We start from the raw sequence: 14,735 nt of genomic DNA, 5'->3' as shown, positions 1-14,735 counted from the left end.
TAAGTTTAGCCTTTGATTCCAACATCAACTCATCTTTCCTAAGCTCAGTGGTCACCTTTGGCCATCACATCTACTCCTAAGGCTTTGATTTGTGTTGTTATATACACAAGTAACACTCTTTTCCTCATTTCCAATGTAAATTCTAGACTTTCAGGTCCACCTATCTACTGAGCATCCACAGATAGTGTCCAAGTCATTTACCATCTCCTTGAAACAGAGCTCTTCTGGAGCCCATGAATCTCACTAAGCATAACTCTCCTCAAAATGTAATCATTCACTCAATGAATGTTCATTGAGGGTTTACTATGCATCTGGTCTTTTCCTTGTTGAAAAGATAGAGTAATAAGCAATGCAGACAGAAAAAATCTCCTCCTGGGAATTACAGTCTCGAGCAGGATACAGTGTGGAAGGGCATAAACAAATTAATATTTCTGGATGTAGTGATAAGCGCAGTGATAAGAAAATGAAGCATGGAAAAGAGCAGTGTGTAGGAGGGGCTGGGGGATGGGAAATCCATGTTGTCATGAAGGCAAAACCTCAAGAGATAAAGGAGTAAGCCATCTGGATGTTTGTGAGAGAAACACTCCAGGCAAGAAGTCAATTTCAGAGACCCTGAGATGGAGATATTCTAGGAGAGCTTGAGGAAAGGCCAGGAGCTGTTAGCACTGGGATGGAATGAACTGAGTGAATAATGGGGGCTTCCCAGGAAGCTCAGTGGTAAAGAATCCACCTGTCAATGCATGAGACACAGGAGATGTGGGTTCGATCCCTGGGTGGGGAAGATCCCCGGGAGAAGGGAATGGCAACCCGCTCCAGAATTATTCTTGCCTGGGACATCCCATGAACTTAGGAGTCTGGTGGGCTATAGCCCATGGGGTCATAAAAGAGTCAGATACATCTTAGTAACTAAGTTGTAACTTAGTAACTCAGTAACTAGACAACAACAATAGGGCAAGAAATGAGGCTGAGGAATAAGGCAGGGTTTTCCAGCCCTTTATGAGCTTTACTCCAAGTGACACAGAAAGCCACTGGAGATTTCTGAGCACAGAGTAACAAGAATTGGTATTAAAATGATAATTCGGGCCACACTGTCGATAAACTCTGTGGGAATATGATTGAAAGAAAGAAGGGATGTTGTAAAGTTTTTCAATGTGTGGGATTGAAAGTAAACTCGTGTCAAGGACGATTTCAAGATATTTGGTTGAATAACTGAGGAAGGATTTGCAAAGTATCTGATGAGGGCTTAATATCCAAAAATGTAAGGAATTCATATAACTCAACAACAAAAAACACAACACACTCTGATTAAAAAAATGGGCAGAAGATATGAATAGACATTTCTCTCAAAGAAGATGCGTAGATGGCCAGCAGGTACACGAAAGGATTATTAGCATTGTCAGAAACGATCAGCATCAGTGACATCAGAGACATGCAGAAGCCCACAATGAGATACCACTGCACAGCTGTTGCAACTGTTTTCACCAACTCAGGCAGCTGCAGTGTTAGAAAAATTGCTGCCAACTGTTTTCAGTACATACCTCAGTGAACAAGGTCTGTGTCGCACCAAGTACTGACAAGCACTGCAAATGGGTTTTACCAGGGTAATCACCATTTTCATAATCAAATAGTTCTGGGCGTCAAAATTCACTTTTTTTTTTCCATTTTCAAATGCTTTCATGATTTTTGCAATTTTGATTTTTTTTTTATAATGAGAAGATAACACCATACCTGATTATTTTGAGTTACTTTGCCTCCTTAGAAAAGCTTTCAAGTATATCTTTATTCTTAAAATTTTGATTTTCAAAATGTTTTTACTTATATTAAATAAAAACACAATTCCATTTCTTCTATAGGTGAATGGTGACTTTGGGGAAAAAGGGAAAAAAAAAAGTATCACGCCCTCAACATGTTCCCTCTGACAGTTGCTTACTTTGGAGGCAGTTAATATATGTTTTACCTAAAAAATACCAGGTTAAGTTTTCTAGCTTACTAGATTAAAAGAAGTTGGGATTCTTAACATATGTGGGTAAATAAAATTCAATATCCCTATGAAGAATATAAGAGGCTTGGAAATAGATTAAGCACAAGGAGGAAAACATTCTCAGGGAGAAATAAACATGACTTGGAACCCTTGGGGATTCCCAGGAGCTTAGGAGCTCTTTTCAAGGAAGATGAGTATACAGTGCAGAGTTCTCCTTCATCATGTATTCATTTCCCTGCTCCAATCAAGAATTTGAAATAAAGTTTTAGGTAAGATCAGAGGAATGTAAATCTCACATACACACACTTGATTCATTCGCCCCATTTACATCCAGTCACTCGTTTCTTCTACACTATGATTTTGGATAAAATCAGTTGTATGTAAACCACACACATGCACACACACGTGCACACACAGACAGACAGACAGACACACACACCTCATTCCCACCTCCATCCCCATTCACTCCCAGCTGCTCCAGTTTCTATCGCAGTATGAGGCACCAAACCGCCTTGATAAAGGACCTCATTACAAGCAGGAGCCACTCAGTCCTCCTTTTTCTTCTCCAGAATCTAAACAGCTGGGGCTCTGGGAGTTCGCAGTGAAAGGAGAGTTCTAGAAAACCTCTGGTTCCAGATGCCAGAAAGAGTGAGAAACTGAACAGGCTAGCTGGGAAGCTGATCTTTCACTTTTTTATGCAGAAGAAGATTGTCGGCCCCAGTCCCTCCTGGGTTTGGCTTTGTGAATATTAAACTTCCTAGTTCATGAGCCCTCCAAATGCCACATAGGAATCTGCTTAGACGATGAGTCATTATCATCTGAAAGGCAGACTTCAGCACATCATGCATTCTTTAGTAGGGTCTCTGGCAGGTGCTGACTCAGCATCTGAAGTGTTGTGTACTCAGTCCTTGCCTGCATTTCATCCTGAGAGCAATCCTTTTGGGCAGACACTTTTATCCACAATTTATAATCAGAAAATGAAGATTTATAGAGAATAGCTGGTAAGTAGCATTACTGGGATTCAATCCTCAATTTCTGATTTAAGTCTTACTAAACCTTATATTATGTGGGAAGTTCTCTTGGGGCCACTTGATGTCTCTGAGACCATGGAGATTGGGGGCAGGAAGGATTTTGGGGAAAAAGTCTATTTAGAGATGTTTCCAAACTCTGCTCTGTTCCACTAAATAAAAAAGCAATCTTCTTTTTCCTTCTCTTATTGTACAGAAAGTAATACCTTGGCTGCCAGATGTTAAATCCAGTAATTTAGGATTAATATGCTGTATACACTAGTTTATGAAAGACTTTAACAGTTGTTTCCCTAGAGGGATGGTCATGAATTTCAATGAATAAAGAGACAACAATGCCTTTAGAACGCAGACTATTTTGAAGTCTGGGGATTCTCTGACTTCTTGTATTATATCAAATTATAACTTAAAAAATAGATACACATAAAAATAATAATGGAATGTTAAAAATAGTAAGAAAATATATATATATATATTTTTTTTTACCTAGGAAATTTGCTTATGGCCAACAATGAGAATATGTTGGTAATCCTTGATGAATTAGCATTTATACTGACATCATAAAAACAGCACTTTAAAAAAGTACCCAGTAACAATAAAATGAGCTTTTAAATTAATTATCAAATAACTGCAATACTGCTCATGATTTAAATAGGGAACCACCCCTCTGTTCTACTAGGAAAGTTCTGGGACGTTTAATGAGGCTTTGAAAAACTGATGGCAAATTTGCTAAGCTTTCTGAGTAATGAAGTGAGAATTTATGAATTTCTACTTTCAGAGAAAAAAAAAATAATCAGTTTTGGTATTATAACATTGTCTTTGTAAAGCCATAAAACAACAAAAGCAACAACAAAAACAAAAAACAAAGTATATTTCCCCAACTCGCGTCCTTTTTTAAGTATTTCTAAGGCTTTTCACAATGGAAAATTGAAATACTATTTAAAACTTTTAATCTTGCAATATGTGCAGCAACTCAAACAATCATATTCCCCAAACAAACAATATCTCTTGTGAAATAAGCTCTGACTTTAATATATTTGCCTTGTAATCTGGTATATATTTTTACTATGAGAGTATGTCTTATTTAAAGCTGTCTACTTATCACATATAGCAAGAACTGAGTCCCTTTACTAAATCATTTCATCAGTTTTTTTTTAAATACAGCTTTTTGATGATATCTTAGACATATAAAACTATGTGTTTAAGGTGCATGAGTTGATGTTCTGATAAATATATGCACTGTAAAAAGCACACCACAATCAAACTAATCCATATACCACAACCTCTATAACTACTAGAGTGTATGCTAGGAGTGGTTTACTGACTACCTATCTTTATCACAAATGTCAAGTATTTCATATCATTACCTACCATCACCACATTACTCATTAGGTCTCTATTAATCTTGTATAACTTGAGCAAACTCTGAGAGACAGTGGAGGACAGGGAAGCCTGGAGGCCTGCAGTCCATGGGGTTGCAAAGAGTCGAACACGACTTACCAACTGAACAATCACCACAAATCTTGCATAAGGGAAACCGATATATTTTCAAGATATAGACTTCAATTAATTTGGAAAAATATCCAGAAGTGGGATTGCTGGATAATGTGGCACCCCTATTTACCTCTTTAGAGGAATCCTCATACTGATTTCTATTAGAGTGGTACCAATTTACATTCCCACCAGAGATTCACAAGGGTTTCCTTTCTTCTTATCTTTGCCTACATTATTATCTTTGTCCTTTTGTTGACAGTTGCCCATATTGGTGTAAGGTGATATCTCACTGTGTTTTTGAATTGTGTTACCCTGAGATTTAGAAATATTGAGCAAATTCTTATGTATTTGATGGCTATTTACATTTCTTTTTTGAGAAGTGTCTATTATACCCTAGCTCATTTTAACTGTATTATTTGTATCTTGGTATTGAGTAGTATTAGTTCCTTATATATTTTGGAAATTAACTCATTATTGGATGCATGGTTTGCAAGTAAAATTTTTTCACATTACTTAGAATGCTTTTAAAAAATTTTCTTTGCTATGCAAATCATTTTAATTTAATGTACTACCACTTGTCTATTTTGGCTTTTGTTGCCTATGCTTTTATATCATATATCATATTTTGAATCATATCCAAAATATTATTGTCAAGACCAGTGTCAAGAAGTTTTTTACCTATGTTTTCTCCAAGGAGTTTTATAGTATTAGGTATTATGGTGAAGTCTTTAGTTTATTCTTTTTTATTTCTGTGTTATCCACTGTAAAGTCTCCTCTTTCATTTCTAAATTTGTTTATATGAGTGTATCTCTTTTTTTCTTTAACAGTTTTTGAGTTTTGTTTTTCTTTTCAAAAATACAACTTTGAGACTTAATAAAAGTGGGGTATTGAAGTCTCCTTTTGCTGTTGTTCACTTGGTAAGTGGACATCAGCAGATGGTCAATACCAAAATCAGATTGATTAGATTCTTTGCAGCCAAAGATGGAGAAGCTCTATACAGTCAGCAAAAACAAGACTGGGAGCTGACTGTGGCTCAGATCATGAACTCCTTATTGCCAAATTCAGACTTAAATTTAAGAAAGTAGGGAAAACCACTAGACCATTCATATATGCCCTAAATCAAATCCCTTATGGTCATGCAGTGGAAGTGACAAAAAGATTCAAGGGAATAGATTTGATAGACAGAGTGCCTGAAGAACTATGGACAGAGGTTCATGACATTGTACAGGAGGCAGGGATCAAGACCATTCCCAAGAAAAAGAAATGCAAAAAGGCAAAATGGTTGTCTGAGGAGGGCTTAAAAATAGCTAAGAAAAGAAGAGAAGCTAAAGGCAAAGGAGAAAAGGAAATATATACCCATCTGAATGTAGAGTTCCAAAGAATAGAAAGGAGAGATAAGAAAGGCTTCCTCGGTGATCAACGTAAAGAAACAGAGGAAAACAATAGAATGGGAAAGACTAGAGATCTCTTTAAGGAATTAGAGATACCAAGGGAACATTTCATGCAAAGATGGGGACAATAAAGGACAGAATTGATATGGACCTAACAGAAGCAGAAGATATTAAGAAGAGGCAGCAAGAATACACAAAAGAACTATACAAAAAGATCTTCATGAGCCAGATAACCATGATGGTGTGATCACTTACCTAGAGCCAGACATCCTGGAATGAGAAGTCAAGTGGGCCTCAGGAAGCATCACTACCAACAAAGGTAGTGGAGGTGATGGAATTCCAGTTGAGCTATTTCAAACCCTAAAAGATGGTTCTGTGAAAATGTTGCACTCAATATGCCAGCAAATTTGGAAAACTTATTAGTGGCCACAGGAGTAGAAAATGTCAGTTTTCATCCTAACCCCAAAGAAAGGCAATGCCAAAGAATGTTCCAATCACTGCACAATTGCATTCATCTCACAAGCTAGCAAAGTAATGCTCAAAATTCTCCAAGTCAGGCTTTAACAGTATGTGAACCAAGAACCCACAGATGTTCAAGCTGGATTTGGAAAAGGCAGAGGAACCCGAGATCAAATGGTTAACACCTAATGGATCATAGAAAAAGCAAGAGAATTCCAGAAAAACTTCTACTTTATTGATTATGCCAAAGAATTTGACTGTGTAGATAACAACAAAACTGTGGAAAATTCTTAAAGAGATGGGAATACCAGACCACCTTACCTGCCTCCTGAGAAATCTGTATGCAGGTTAAGAAGCAACAGTTAGAACCCAGACATGGAACAGTGGACTGGTTCCAAATTGGGAAAGGGGTACATCAAAGATGTATATTGTCACCCTGCTTATTTAACTAATATGCAGAGTACAGTATATGAAATGGTGGGCTGGATGAAGCACAAGCTGGAATCAAGATTGCTGGGAGAAATATCAATAACCTCAGATATGCAGATGATACCACTTTTATGGCAGAAAGTGAAGAAGAACTAAAGAGCCTCTTGATGAAAGTGAAAAGGAGAGTGAAAAAGCTGGTTTAAAACTCAACATTCAAAAAATGAAGATCATGGCATCCGTCCCCATTACTTCATGACAAATAGATGGGGAAACAATGGAACCAAGGAGCAACTTAATTTTCTTGGGCTCCAAAATCAGTGCAGATGGTGACTGCAGCCATGAAATTAAAAGATGTCTGCTCTTGGAAGAAAGGCTATGACCAACCTAGACAGCATATTAAAAAGCAAAGACATTACTTTGCAGACAAAGGTCCATCTAGTCAAAGCTATGGTTTTTCCAGTAGTCATGTATGGATGTGACAGTTGGACTATACAGAAAGCTGAGTGCTGAAGAGCTGATGCTTTCTAACTGTGATGTTGGAGAAGACTCTGGAGAGTGCCTTGGACTGCAAGGAGATCCAACCATTCAATCCTAAAGGAAATCAGCCCTGAACATTCACTGAAAGGACTGATGCTGAAGCTGAAACTCTAATACTTTGGCCACCTGACTGATTGGAAAAGACCCTGATGCTGGGAAAGACTTAAGGCAGGAGGAGAAAGGGACAACAGAGGATGGGATGGTTGGATGGCAATACCAACTCAACGGAAGTGAGTTTGAGCAAGCTCTGGGAGTTGGTGATGGACAGGGAGGCCTGGCATGCTGCAGTCCATGGGGTCGCAGAGTCAGTCATGACTGAGCGACTGAACTGAACTGACTGAGTTGGTAAGTTGTGCCCCAGTCTTTGTAATCTCATGGACTACATGGTGCAGGATTCCCTTCTTGCACTATCTCTCGAAGTTTGCTCAAATTCATGTCCACTGAGTTGGTGATGCCATCTAACCATCTCATTCTCTGATGGCCCTTCTTTTGTCCTCAGTCTTCCCAACATCAGTGCCTTTTCCAATGAGTCAGCTCTTTGTATCAGGAGGCCAAATTATTGGAGCTTCAGCATCAGTCCTTCCAATGACTGTTCAGACTTAATTTCCTTTAGGATTGGCTGGTTTGATCTTCTTGCAGTCCAAGGGACTCTCAAGAATCTTCAGCACCATAATTGAAAAGCATCAGTTCTCTGGCACTCAGCCTTCTTTATGGTCCAACTCTCACATCCGTACAGGACTACTGGAAAAAACATAGCTTTAACTAGATGGACCTTTGTCAGCAAAGTAATGTCTTTGAAGTCTCTTACTATGATTGCATTTCTGTCAGTTATTCTCTTCAGATATGTCAATATTTTTATACATTAGGTGTTCTGATGTTAGTACATATATACTGATAATTGTTATAACTTTTTGTTGAATTGACCCTTTTTTCATTATATAACTTTCTCTATATTTTGAGCCATATTTTAAAGTCTATTTTGTCTTATTCAAGTAGAGTATCTGACATAAGGTAAGAGAAAAATGAAGGGAAATCATACAGAATATATTCTCTGACTAACTGTATCATACTAGTAATCAATTCTAGAAATATAACAAAAAAATCTCCAGATACATAGAACATAAACATCATACTTCTTAAAAGAAAATCCATCTATTAAAGAGGAAGCCTTGAGGGAAATTAAAAATACACTGAGTTGAATAAAAATAGAAATACAATATATCAAAATTTGTAGAATGCAGTTCTAAGAAGGAAATTCTGGAATTAAATTTTTATATTAGCAACAAAAAAGTTTTGAGTCAACAATTTAAAAATTCCACCTTGTGAAATCAGAAAAAGAACAGCAATATAAAACCAAAGCAACCAAAGAGAAGTAAATAATAAAGGTGAGAGCAGAATTCATCAAGTATTACAGAGCTCAACTGAGGAAATAAAGGAGAACTATTAGTTCTTTGAATAGTCTCTAACAAGACTGACAGATAAATAGAAAGAAGGCACCAATTGTTAACATCAGGGATGAATTAGGGATGCTATTACAGAACCTGCAGACTTCAAAGTGACAATAAGGAAATACTATGAAAAAGTCTATAAACATTAATTTGACAGCTTAAATAAAATTGATGAAGACCTTGGAAAGTAAAAATTACCACAAATCATCTAATAGGAATAGATAATTTGAATAGTTATCTACTAAGCAAGTTGAATTCATAGTTTAAAAAATCCTCAAAATAAAATCTCCTGACTAATGTGGTTCTACCAGAGAACTTTACTAAACTTTTAGGGAAGAATCAACAACAACAACAACAACAATGGTATACAATATCTTCCAGAAAATAAAAAAAGAGGAGGAACATTTTCAACTCATTTTATAAAGACAGCTTGTTCCAATACCAAAAGTAGGCAAAGACAGTACCAAACCAACCAGTCAACCAAACAAAAAACAACAAAAAAAGCCCCTACAGACCAGTAACTCTCGAAGATGTAAAAGCAAAAATACTTAAAATTTTGACAAATAAAATTCAGCCACATATGTAAGAAATTCCACATCATTATTAAGTAGGGTTTATTCCAGTTGTAAGACAGGGTCAGTATCTAAAAATCCATTAATATATTCTGTTGCATTAAGAAGCCAAACAAGAAAACTGACATTGTCATATTAATTGATACTCACTCATAATAAAACCTTTAGAAAAATATGGGACCTAGCTCAACCTGAGAAAATAATTCTATTAGACCACTGCCTCAACTGGTAAAGAATCCGCCTGTGATGTGGGAGACCTGGGTTTGATCCCTGGGTTGGGAAGATGCCCTGGAGAAGGGAAAGACTACCCACTCCAGTATTGTGGCCTGGAGAATTCTATGGACTGTATAGTCCATGGGGTCGCAAAGAGTCAGACACGACTGAGTGACTTTCACTCACTCACTTGGTGAAAAGCTAAATGATTTTCCCTAAAATAAGGAACAAATGAAGAATGTCCACTCATTACTGGTATTCAATACATCATTTAAATTTGTAGGCAAGAAAAAGATAGCAATGCTATATGAATCTGAAAAAAGAAACATCTTTCCTTATTTCCATATGTCTTAGTAATCTATGTAAATAAACTGGAAGAACTTTAAAAAGCATAAATAGAAACAAAAGACCTAGAACTAATAATACGTATATATGTGTATGTGTGTGTGTGTATATACACACAGGTTTCAGGATGCAATGTAAATATATAAATGTTAATTATATTGCTACTTATTAGCATCAATATTTGGAAAATGAAAAATTTTAAGATGTTTATATTCCCTCCAAAAAAAAAAGAATGAATGGTTTATCTAAGTTTAACAAAATATACATAGGATGTATGTAATGAAAACTACATAATACTGAAGAAATAAATCAAAAGTTCAAAAAAATAGAATAGTCTGTTTTCATTGCATTAAGAAAGCAGCATAGTCAAGATGTCAATTCTCCTGAAATTGATATCTGTCATGCCCTCCCTTCTGAAGTGCCTCTGAGATTATGCATGGATATAAAGAGGATAATTCTGAAACGTCCATGGAAACACAAGGAAACGAGGACAACTAAAGCAGTTCTGAAAGATAACCATAAAGTGGACAGAACCATCCATTTCAAGGATCGTCATTTAGCTACTTTGTCGAAGAATGGACAATACTAGCGAAGTAACAGATGCAAAAATGAACCAAGCAGTAGTGCCACAGAGGTAGGACCAGGTGATTTTCCAATGAAGCTGCTAAAATAATTCAACAGAGGAAGAGTGGTCTTTACAACAAACGGTGGTGTTGTAACCGGATAACCACAGGCAAAACAGAAGGTCGGTCAAACCCCACAACTTATAGGAAAAAACTAGACTCAGATGTATCACATATTTAAATTGATAGCAAGCCTATAAAACATTTTGAAAATGGCATAAGAGAAAACCTTTGGCCCTTGTGATGTGCTGAAGAATTTTTTTACATGACACTAAAATCATTATTTCTAAGAGAAAGAACTGATAATTTGATTTCTAAAAATCTTTAAATTTCTCTCCAAGATACACGATACACTGTGAAGAAGATAAAACACAAATTACAAACTGGAAGAAAATATTTGCAAACATTACATCTAACAAATCCTTGTATAAAAATTATTGAATTGGCCAAGAAGTTTGCTTGGGGTTTTTCCGAACTTCTTGGCCAATCCAGTATATAATAACTCATAAAATTCTAAGTAAAACAGATCACAAAATACAATTTGAAAACAGGCAAAAAGCAGGAAGAGATGTTTCACCAAAGGGGACATAATTGCTTAGAAAATAGTCACATAAGAAGTTGTTCATCACTGCTAGTCATTCAGTTCAGTTCAGTTGCTCAGTCATGTCCGACTCTTTGTGACCTCATGAACTGCAGAACGCCAGGCTTCCCTATCCATCATCAACTCCCAGAGCTTGCTCAAACTCATGCGCACTGAGTCAGTGATACCACCCAACCATCCCATCCCCTTCTCCTCCTGCCTTCAATCTTTCCCAGCATAAATCTTTTCCCATGAGTCAATTCTTTGTACCAAGTGGCCAAAGTATTGAAGTTCAACTTCAGCATTAGTCCTTCCAATGAATATTCGGGGTTGATTTCTTTTGTGATTGACTTATTTGATCTCCTTGAAGTCCAAGTGACTCTCAAGAGTCTTCTCCAACATCACAGTTAGAAAGCATCAATTCTTCAGCGTCCAGCTTTCTTTATAGGCCAACTCTCACATCCATACATGACTACTGGAAAGACCATAGATTTGACCAGATGGACCTTTGTCAGCAAAGTAATGTCTCTGCTTTTTCATATGCTGTCTAGGTTGGTCATAGAATTTCTTCAAAGGAGCAAGTGTCTTTTAATTTCATGGCTGCAGTCACCATGTGCAGTGATTTTGGAAACCTACACCCCTCCAAAAAAAAAATCAGTGCTAGTCATTAGGGAATAAAAATTAAAACTATGCTGCTGCTGCTAAGTCGCCTCAGTAGTGTCCGACTCCGTGCGACCCCGTAGACGGCAGCCCACCAGGCTCTCCCGTCCCTGGGAGTCTCCAGGCAAGAACACTATAATGAGAACTCCTGAAAAGAAGGGTAGTGACCATTCCAAATGCTGGGGAGGCTGTAGGGAGACTGAGTTTCTGGTATATTGATGGAGGGAATGCAAAATGTCACAGCTACTCTGCACAGTGATTTGGCGTTTTCTTTAAAACTAAATGAACATTTTCCATATGACTGAGCAACTGCCCTCCTAGGCATTTATTCCAGAGAAATAAACTCTCACGTCTACACAGTGAATAAATAACAGACCAGGAAATATTAAATTAAATGAAATAGAGACAGTTATGACTCGCCTGTTCCCAGGGAAGTATCAGGTTAAGCCTTAGGAATGCTGGGTTGTAAGACACATTCCTCACACTTACACATTCTTGATCTAGTGGAGAAGGCACAGTGGTGAATAATGACCACATGGGGTGGATGCCAGTGTTACAACAGACATAAAGTAAGGGCACATATATCGTATAATATGTGGGAGAAGTCTCTGTCCCTGACTTGGGGTTCCTCTTACCCCATTACAATTTTAAAAATTAATATAAATTAATTGTCCAAGGAATTTAATAAGTGACACAAACTTGGATTATGGTTATACATTTGAATTTCTTAAATGTGGACAGGACAGTTTACATATATAAGTAATCACCTTTACTAACTGGTCTTCTAGTAATAACAACTGCTATTTTTTAATACTTTCTCTATGTTTATGCTACATTCTTTCAAGATGAAATCATTCCTGAGTGATTTATCGTCTTCCATATGTCAGGTACCATGGGTATTTATTCCTTACATTTTTCCTGCAAGGCAGCAGTCACAATTTGGTGACTTGCCCAGGTCATGTAGCTGGGAAATGGTAAAGAAGAGAGTTTTACTCAAGTTATTGTTCAGTCACTAAGTCGTGTCCAGCTCTTTGTGACCCTCATGGACTGCAGCACACCAGGCTTCCCTGCCCTTCACCATCTCCCAGAGTTTGCTCAACCTGATGTCCATTGAGTCAGTGATGCCATCCAATCATTTCATCCTCTGTCGCCCCTTTCTTCTCCTGCCTTCAATCTTTCCAGCATCAGAGTCTTTTCCAATGACTCTTTGCATCAGGTACTTAAAGTTACTTGATCTTAATTTTCTTTCCACTGTATTGTGTTGCCTATTCCCTCATTTAGAAAAAGTGAGGAAATGCTGAATTCTCAAGTGACATCAGTTTATAAGTTCTGTGACGTGATACATGCTGGCATTCTTCCCGCTTTCCTCCTGTGAAGGAGCTTCTGATTACTGCTCACAAGTTACCGTGATAAAGGTTACAAAATAACAACTGTACTAGTTTTAATAGTATATGAATTCTGTGGTACTGGCAGAAGCAATGCACACCAGAATGGCTAAATGATTGTATAGAGCTGGTCGCTGTTCTAATTGGCTGGTTTTAAAACAGTGTCCATGATTAATTTGGTATTTTCAGTATCACCCATGGAGGTCTTTTTCTTCCTCATTTTATAGAAGGAGGTGGTGACTTTGAAGAAGTCTGGCAATTCACCAATGGTCAGACTGTCTCATTGGCTTTGAAACTTCTCTTTTCACTACTCAAAAATTACTGCCTCTAAATTTAAGGAGGAGTACCTGGTGGCTCAGACGGCAAAGAATCTGCCTGCAATGCAAGACACCCGGCTTTGATCCGTGGGTTGGGAAGAACCGCTGGAGGGCATGGCAACCCACTCCAGTGTTCTTGCTAGGGAATCCTATGGACTGAAGAGCCTGGTGGGTTATAGTCAATGGGGTCACAAAGAGTCGGACATAACACTACTAAGTTCAATAAATAGCTTCTGAAACTATTTCTTATTAAATGAATTTATGAAGTATTATCTAAAACATGCTAACCATAAAAAGTAGCATTTTGAAGCTGGCAGACTAATAAATAGAATAGTTAAGGAAGCAGTAAGTATGTGAGCTACATTAATGAAGTCTAAATACAGTAGTTAGTAGTCATTTCACTGCCTTTATCTTTTTTGCTTCATGCTGTGGACTCAGGATTGGTTAGCACATTAAAAATATCAGAAGAGAAGGAGTTTATCAAATCAAACGTATTAACTAGTGGCTGACATTCCATGTTTGCCTGAAGAACACAGAACTGACAGCACTCATCGTGTTAAGATGGGTCCTGAGTGTCAACGTGGAAAATCCGCCCAAAGCTAAAGGTAGATCCTTTTGGAGAGTAGAGATTCTTTCTCATAGTGACACCAAGAAGCGATTGGAAGAGCAGTGTGTGTGATGACATAGAGCAATGGTCCACCCACGGCAGCCGGGGGGACGGGGTGGGGGTGCCCACAGACAGGTCTGCATTTAGGACCCGGGCGAGGTGGGGTGAGGACATGGGAGTCAGGAGGGAGAGGGTGATGGTACCCAGGTCTCCGTCCACACTGACTGGAGACAGATGTGGGAAACAGAGGGCCAGAAGCTGGCAGAGAGGAGTCGCTCCACAGCCCCCTCAGAGCCCAGGAGCAGGTGCTGAGAGGAGTCTAGGGACAATCACAGGGCCGGGTGGGCGCTCTGACAGGGTCAGAGCCGAGCAGACGGAGGGAGGAGTCCAGACAAAAGCAGGAGCAGCAGCGAGAAGGAAGCTGTCTTGTTAAAAGGAGCGGAGAGCCTCTGGTCTGCACAGAGCAGGGCGGCAGGAGCCCGGACAGGAATCAGGAAGGGTCTGTCCTTTGAAGGCTCTGAATGTCAGCCAAACCTCCCCAGGACTTAATAAGTACTGGGATGTAACTGAATTATGGTGATTTTAAGTCAGAGTTGAAAATTTATATTTGAGTTTTCATTTCCATAGAATTCATTTTTCACTTAGGTATTCATTATTTATTCTCTCTTC

General features: G+C 38.1%; 1 protein-coding gene across 2 annotated transcripts in view; it reads right to left on the bottom strand.

Moving 5' to 3' along the window:
- SNTG1 (syntrophin gamma 1) overlaps nucleotides 1-14,735 on the bottom strand; it is a 136,980-nt gene that overhangs the window by 1,764 nt on the left and 120,481 nt on the right. The window lies entirely within an intron of this gene.

The sequence above is a fragment of the Dama dama genome, chromosome 21, assembly GCF_033118175.1.
Source record: "Dama dama isolate Ldn47 chromosome 21, ASM3311817v1, whole genome shotgun sequence".
Classification (NCBI taxonomy): Eukaryota; Metazoa; Chordata; class Mammalia; order Artiodactyla; family Cervidae; genus Dama; species Dama dama.
Note: the sequence above shows the minus strand (reverse complement) of the source record. Positions and strands in the feature narration are given on the sequence as shown.